Source organism: Austrofundulus limnaeus, unplaced genomic scaffold, assembly GCF_001266775.1.
Source record: "Austrofundulus limnaeus strain Quisiro unplaced genomic scaffold, Austrofundulus_limnaeus-1.0 Scaffold855, whole genome shotgun sequence".
NCBI classification, from domain to species: domain Eukaryota; kingdom Metazoa; phylum Chordata; class Actinopteri; order Cyprinodontiformes; family Rivulidae; genus Austrofundulus; species Austrofundulus limnaeus.
This window is the reverse complement of record NW_013953257.1, coordinates 148,266-157,144: the sequence shown is the minus strand read 5'-3', so window position 1 is coordinate 157,144 and position 8,879 is coordinate 148,266.

Genomic DNA, 8,879 nt, shown 5'->3' with positions numbered 1-8,879 from the left:
AAACCAAACTGCATACCGGAGGCATTTTATGTTCCAACAGGTCTGAGGCCTCATTTATAAGGGATTGTGGGGAAATACTGAAAGTGAATGTACGGCCAAAAGGTGAAAATGACTTGTACCAAAAAAAAATTCAGATTTGTAAAACCGTGCACACGCACACCTTCAGGAAATTTTCCTTTATAGATCACCACTGCACCCAAGGGAGTAATTTTAGGTCTACCATTGGGGGGTTATGCTCTAAAACTCTGCATTTCATTTTTAGCCATTATGTTTAAAACGTACATATAACATTGTAATGTATTTTTTTAATCAGGTCAAAGTTACCTAAAGACAACAAGAGAGTAGTCTAATTAACTAGTTAATTTCTATTGCGCTTAAGCAAATTATGTCATTTTATTGTGGTGGTTATTTTGACTGGATCAAATTATTTTGGGAGTCATAACCTCCCTAACCACCTCCCAAATTCCTCCTTTCACTGCACCTCAGTTTGCGCACAAGATCCCGCCTCAGGTTCTGCCCTCTACACACTCAACCATAAACAGTCAATGCAAAGCACCACATGAATGTTAAGATGTATTTAATTGAGTCAGCGGATCAGTGTCAAAAAAGTGATTGGCCGGCTCAGACACGCTTTGTTGTGCGTCTGAATTTTCCCTCATTTTGCAGGTGTACAGGCATTTAGAGCAATCTTTTTTTTCTTTCAAAAACTCAGATTCAAATTTATTTTCTCTCAGAGCCTGCAGGACAATAAAAACAATAAATAAAATTAAATAAGTCAGATAAAGTTAGTAATGAGTTCACCACTCTTCTTCCCCATCCTCCCCCTCCTGCCTGTGCTGTTATCAGCGGCTAATAGTCTCCTCCTAAAGTTAAAGTTAAAACACTAGCATGTTAGATCGTTGAGTGACTGAACCAGGTTGTATTGTGAGTGGAGCCATAGACAGATGGGTAAGATGGACCATGCAAGTTTAGTCAAAGCAGTTGAGCTCAGGATGTTTTGTTTTTTGGGTGGAATAAAAGCAATGCTGTGATAATCAGGGATGGGATGTTAGCATTTCCAAAGCTGTTATTTTTACGCCTAAACAGGGCTCTAGAGTGCGACCAATTTCGTCACAAATGCGACCAGATTTCCTAATAGTGCGACTAAAAAAAATGTCCGGTCGCACTGGTGCGACCGAGGGGGAGGGGAAGCGGTCGCCCGCTGAACCTAAAAGTTTTCATCATGTTACATAAAAATAATCCAGCAGTATCAATGACCGCCTGCTGACAGTCTCATCTCTCCTAATAACACTGCGCTCTGCTCTCGGGCTCTGCTCCACACCTCCTGCACACACACGTTTGTTGTTCTATCCTCATGGGGACTTTGCATTGGCTCCCATTCATTTCACCGGCAATAACCTATATGCCACAGTCATTAATGACGTATTTCCGGTAAAATTCTTGCCACGCTCCTCCCTTCCACTCCCTGCTTACTGCCTATTATTTGCTAGTACTAGTCTGTGAAAAAGTCACAAAAGTTGAAGCATCTGTGATCTACTGGTATAAAATGAGTTCTGTTGTGTGCCGTTGTGTCCACTAAGCAGCAGGTACGATCGAGTAGTTAGTTTTTATCCTTTTTCCTCTTGATGAGGAGGTGACAGCAGTGGATCATAGCATTACAGGGAAAACTGATCTTTAAAAACTCACGCTTGTGTTTGTAATCAACATTTCTAACCTGAGGATATTCAAGAGCCAGCATCAGAAATGAGAAGACGGAGGTTACCTTTTACTGCCAAGACCGAGAGAGGAAAGACCTCCTCCACATAACAGCTAGCAGGAAGCTAAAACAGCAGCCGGTACAAAGGTAGGTGTGTGTGTGCGCGTTTTGTGTTACATGAAAAGTTTTTATGCGACTTTGTCATGAGTTTTATGCAAAAGTAAAACCTTGTTAGAGTGTATATTACAGTGTAGACTAAAGCCGAGTGATGAGCCCCCCACCCCAGCACTGAGAGCAGCAGAACCTCCTCCTGATAATCATTACGTTTTCAGTTCACTAACATCCGGGAAAACGATCCAAACCTACAAGTGGTCCATCAATTTAAAGCCCAGACTCTGCTCTTTCCAACAATATAAGTGTCACAGCTCTACGTGAAAAATTCACTGAACAAGCAGCCATGGAACAGCAAAAAAGGTTAAATTCTGGAACCATAAACATGAACATCTTTCCTTTGTTTTTATGGCTTTAATCCACTTTGGAGTGATTTTTTTCCCACTTGGCTGGACCTGTACGTCTCCTGTGTTAGTGTTGGTACATGTAATATGATAATTCTGTACTGTGGAGATCATTAAGAGTCGTTGTCAGGTGAAAAAATCTTTTGCTAACACTGTGTTGACAGTGAACAGGAAGTGTTGGGAGTGGCATCAAGTGCTGGACCGGATGTCCGTGGCATATAGGCTATTTTATAGCCAACCATAACCTCCCAGGTAGACTACACACCTGACCCAAACCCCAACCTCACCAGGCTGTGTGTACTGGGGAAATGGTCAATAACTGTCCCCACCATGACGCAAAAATCTGTACACGCGCACGCACAGCGAAACAACCAGAGTTTTTTTTCTTTTTTTACTTTTTTTTTTTTACCCAGATCGGAGTCTGAAAAACAGTTCTTCCTTGTTAGCTGGAGATGAAAACAAGATGTGGACGGTTGCTTGCTCGCCCATCTTGTTAGTTTAACAGTCAGGGTCTGAGCGCTGCAGACCATTTCAGCAGGACGAGGAAGCTCACATATATGGCAGGCCGCGTTTGCACTTAATCGACTTCACCACAGTTACATTCTCTAAGTATTTGAAATTGGTTCTTCTGGGTCTCAGGAGGATAAAACTAGACATATTAGATATTATCTTATATTATTTCACTTAAATAAGATTCAACTAATGATGAAATMGCAGACTTTTATGTGTTATTATTTTTAAAAAATCTGCACAACATTTTAATAAATATCAGTAATATTTCTGTTATTAATCATTATTCTCTGTTCATCATTCTGGTTTATTCAAGGCCAAAGTTAGGCTATAGTTGTCCATCTGAGGGGCAAGTGTCTAAAATAATTAACCATGAAATGTTTAATATGTTTATATCAACCCTTAAACATTTGCACTTAGAATTTTATAGAATCACTTTAAAACCTTCAGTAAGTTAAATGTCTACAATTCTGGTTCAAATAAAGAACTTCATGTTTACTGGATTGTTAACTACTAATATTCGAGTTAATGTTGCCTTAATGAACAGTGATTTAAAAAATAGCCTGTAAATCTCTGATGTTAGGCGATGTGGTTGAAAATTAGGGTGCACCTAACTTTTGTGCTGGTGCGCCTAAGAAAAAATGTGAGGCGCACCAGTGCAACCAGTGCAAAAAGTTAGTCTAGAGCCCTGCAAAAATAATTGCTTAAAGTGAACATATAGCTTTCAGATGATAAATTTATCATGTATGTCACATGATATTTATCATGTGAAAGGGGGATTGAAGGACATTTGTTCTGTTTACCACTGATTGTTAATGCATCACACATACTGTTTTATTGCTCGGATAACTAGAATACATTTTGATTACTACTTATTTTGCCTAATCATCTACTTTTATGATTAGACTGTGATTTAGTCGAGGTACAATCTGATTTGAGTGACATGTTATGGTTGACTCAAATAGAATGTGCTCTCTTTGATATTCAATTAATACACACCCCAGTTACACTAACAACAGATGGATATTTTTTCTCATCAGCTGACAGGAAGTGTGGGTGAGAATCTGGTTTCACTAATGGGGAGATTTCCCCACCGAAGTAATGTTTAGAAATGGGCAGGCCAGATTCTGATGATGCTGTTAAAACAAGATTGTGTTTCCTGATTCGGGCCACTTGCAGAGAAAATAAACTTGGTATTTGTTTGGTTGTTAACAGGCAATGGAGTAAACTGAACACGCTTTTCTTTTCACTGCCGTAAATAATGACATATTAGTTCAGAAAACTCAAAGAAAATAGAATGGGTTGAAAAATATGACCCATGAAGAATATTAAGGTTTCTTTGCAGCACCAGGAGAGACTAAATTAAACCTTTCTGCAACTCCTAGAGACTCCAAGTACTCAACAAATGTATTTAATGGATAAAAAAGTGGATTTTTCTGGATATGACCCCTTTGAAATTACAAAAAAATTGAGCTGAATGAGCTGACCATTTGTCTGCTTGTTCTGGAGTTGAGTTGTGAAGGCAGCAGTTTGAGCAGGGAGGTCTAGGCTTTTCCCAGCCAGCTCTTCTGGGAGGACTTCAAGGCTTTCCCATGCCAACTGAGAGACAATCTCTCCAGCATGCCCTGGGTCTTTCTTGGTGTCTCCTCTGTCAGACATTTCCCAACAGGGAGGCATCCAGGGGGCATCCTTACCAAATGCTGGAACCACTTCAACTGGTTCCTCTCGATGTGGAGGAGCAGTGGTCGCTTCTGGAAAACTTAACTTCTCAGCCTATCTCCAACATATCCGAGGGTAAGAATGTAGAACGGAGATCTTTGCCTTACAGCTTAGCTCCCTCTTCACCACAACAGACCGGCACAGAGTCCGCAATAATGTGGCACTGACCCCTCTGTCAGTTTCACACTCTAATCTTCCCATTTATTAAGCATGAGATCGACAGATGGATTGAAACAACGTCTGCAGTATTGTGGTCTCTGTCCCAGTCCATTGTGGTGAAGATGGAGCTGAGCATTTTTGATGTATATGGCTAAAATAAAAGTAAAATATGCAGAAGTATTTAGTGTCCCAGCAGATGGAAACTGAAGTGTAAACAGAAAAACTGTGTCAATAGTGAATCTTTATTCACAGAGTTTTGAATTAATTAAACTTCAGCAAAGGAGAATTCATTATTAGCAGTAATATTGACCTAATAGTGAATTATTAAGCAACGTTTTTGGTTTTACCCCTTGGTTTACTGTACGTTAGTTTGATCAGGATAAGATGCTTATGAAAAGTTTTGATTCTGATTGATTACAAATAAGTATCTTTGGTTTCCACCTTCAGCAGCTTGATGCTGCTGCATACTGCTGGCATTAGAAGCAGCTGTGTGCTGAAGAATAATGTCTCCCAACACCATTAATTGTGCTGTCATTAATGTAATTTAACATGCCTCTCCACCCTCTTCATCTTTATCTCTGCCTTTGCAGAACAGTCATTAATCAGATCGAGGGAAACAGGAGGGAGGAAGGCGACCAGGCAAACAAATTAAATCAAAAAATGACCTCTATATCAATCCCATTTTCAACACATTAGAAAGGAAGCACTTTTTCTTCCACTCCTCTTCCTCCCTTTAGCACTCAGCTTTCTTGTGCTAATGGCAGATATACAGTGACATGGTAATGATCCAGCCACGGCTGCAGAGTACAGGCAGTATTGATCAGGGGCTGATTTATTGCAGGCTACAGCTGATTATTGGGTCATTAATCAGTCTGGGATTACCCTATCAATAAAAGGGCTTACGTTTGTTTGTAAAGTGCTTGCTCGAGTGCAGGGAAGGGCAGCGTCTAACCAAGCTTCACTGACACAGTTTAAAAAGAAGGTATTTTAAAAGAAATTACTGGTAAACCTTACAATTTCATTCTCATGAAAGCTCGTTCCACAAAATGTCAGGTGGGCTGGGATGGGGGGGGGATCTTTTCATTATTTTATTGGGAGGAAAAAAAGAAAATCAAAAAACATCCAAAACAAATGTCATAACCAACAGCAACTAGATTATAAAATCAAAAGGAAAAATAAGAAGGTCCTTTGGATGGGCTCTTGTTTTAATGAAACGTTTCGTGTCTCRTCCAAGAGACTTCTTCAGTCTGAGGAGTTTCAGGTGAACATCTGAAACTCTTGTCCTAATCCCAGATGAACTGTGGTTCATATTATGAGAGTCTCCATTCAATTCAAAATGTCTGTGGTGTGTGTGATTCTTCAAGCTTTATAGACCTGCATGAAAGGCTGCATTAGTGCTTAGATGTGAATCTAAGCACTAACATTTTCAATTGATAAAGTTACCTGGACAGGAAATCGAAGCATCTTTAGCTTCCAACTAGAAGTCCAGTTGTTTTGTTTATCAACTTATTTTCTAGCATCTTAGCAGTTTTACTGAATTCAATAAAATTTCAGTCTTTTTAGAAACTATGGAAGCCAAGAGCGGCTGTTTTCTGCTTATAATTATTTTCCATGGTCTTCTTATGATAACAACATGTAGTCCCCCCGCCCCCACCGGCAGGCCAGGCGGGAGTCACTCACCCAATGCCCGTGGGCCATGTGATATGATGTAGGGTGTGGGACTGGGGTTGAATTGAACAAAACATAGAACTACTTTGAAGTGGTCTCCTGAGCCCTGATTTTAATCCTGTTAAACATCTGTGGAAAGGAAATGAAACATCTTCAGAATGAACCCTTCAAACTTGGGACAGATGGAGCAGTTTGGTCATGAGGAGAGAACCAATGTCCCTGTAGACAGGTGCAGAAGTCTCAGAGAGAGTTACAGAATACATATGGTGTTAAAGGCTGACGTAGAAGACGAGGCTGTCACAGATGCAGCTCAACAAACTTTTCCACTAAGTGCCTGTCAAGGTTGCCTTGTGCTAAGTCATAAGATTAAAGGTTTCAAACAGGATCTCAACCCTTGATAAAATTCAGAATGGTGAGCGATACCTATACTGTTGTTGGCAGACAATACGCCTTTTACCTGTTCGGGTGAGATGGCTGATACTGCTTCTATTACTAACATGGCCCTATCCTCACCTGTTGCTTCTCCTGCTCCTACTGTTTTTGCGTAGAATACTTGGATCAAGCTCGGAGCTAAACAGAAACACTGTTACACAAGGATCTGGATGATAAATCACGGACTCTTGTTAGAGACTGAAATAAGTGGTGGGAACCTGCTTCTTCTGTAGCCCAGATCATTTTCAGGAATAGTTTTGACATTCCTGAGTTCCACAATGTTCCTCTTTTATTAGAGTACCCACTCTCTCCTCACTGTTCTCTAAGATGAAAGAGATTTTGGTCACCAGTTAACTTTACAGTGTGCCCTCAGCGCTCCCCAGCTCACCAACGAACCAGCAGTGGGGATCCACCTGCGGGCTCGTGAAGCAGCTCTTTGTTACCGTTTCATTCCTTATCAGATGGACAACAATCTCTGAATAAGACTGTGAGTCCTCATTGTGCAGAAAGTAGAATGTCAATGGACAAGGTTTTGAACTGTTCTAAAGGACTGTGACCAATGAACCCTCCTCTCCATTTCATCCTCCACCTGTTTTACTTATTTTTTGCACCATACTTGCACTTCCTTCAGATAAGGTAACGAACTCTTTGACTTTTTCAAACTCTGTCAGACCATCATTGACTGAAAACTCCAACCACAAACTTGCTGTTTGCAAGGATAATCTTGAATCTGAACACCCTGAAATTTTAGTTGTGAGCGATTCCACTATAAGATTTGTGAAATTTCCCTGTGCCATTGCATACCATCTCTCAGGAGGGACAACAGATTTTTTAGAACTGATACCAGTCCTCCTCGACATCCATCCCTCTGTTCTTATTGTAATCGTGCATTCTGGTATCCTCATACTAATGATGTGATGTCCTGACAGTCAACTAAACTTTATTATGAGATTGAGTCCTTGGCCTCTACAGTGGAAAGTTTGGGGAGACAGTGTCTTGTCTGGTCGTGTTCCAGTGATGGATCTTCAGGACCAGCAAAGTCATCTCTGCAGAGTCTTACAAGCTAATTGCCAAGCGGACATTCTCACCATTACAGAAAATTACAACTTATGAGAAAAATACGACAGAACAGACTCAACTTTTAGCATTAGCTTACATTGTGGTGATAGAAAAAGACTGAAATGGAAATGCTACAATGACAGACAAATCAAATTCTGGAGGGGGAAAAAGGAGGATGGAATTTATGAATAGATAATAAAAAGTTTTGGTGAGTAAAATATTTAAATGTTCGACCAAATGTTTATTTTATTTCTTCTAGTTCATTATGTCCATATTGATGTTTTTATTAAATGTATGTGGCACAATTCTGGCTGCAGTTGAAGAAAGCTTGTTGAATTTTGTTAATGTTGTTGCTTTAGGTATGATCCCTTGCTATGTGAGACACCTGTCTGAATCATACTGTATTATTCCTGTTTTCTGTATATTATTGGTGGCTTTTGTAGCCATGACATCATGTCAAGCTGTACAGATTGTCTGTAAATTACAAGGATTTTCACACATTTTTGCATATAGACATATCTTACAGATTTTTTTTCAAAAACTTTGCTTTAAAGTGTAATTTACCCCAAAATCAACTTTTTTTTAACAAATAAACTGCCCAAATTGTGTCTTAAGGGTAATACCTTGCTATTTTTGACCTAAATTTAACATTTTTGTCTAAAATAGTTTAAATCGTCAATATTTGGTCAAAAACGGCTTGGTACTGCCATCTAGGGGTTTAAAAAATACTACCACGTTTGAAGTACCTTGTGACGTGCTGTACAGCGTGACGTGTCACAGTACTGTGCTCAGTATAAAAGGCTCTCTGTAGAGACACGCCCTGCAGACATTCAGGAGTTAGCCATAGCATTGTTGATGGTAGCTGTGGTAGAAGCTGCCTTCTCCTCAGCCACAGTGAAAACATGGAGTCTATCAGTCATAAAACAAACTGAATTAACTTACACATCCTCTTTGTGCTTCAAGAGTTTTTTAACTCTGGTTGTTGTGTCACGTAGTTTAGATCGGGCCAAAATACACACACACCCTGGCACAGACATATTGTCCCCACATGTGCAATAAAACATGTCCACACATACACACACACACACACACACACACACACGGCTCCACATAATAATAAT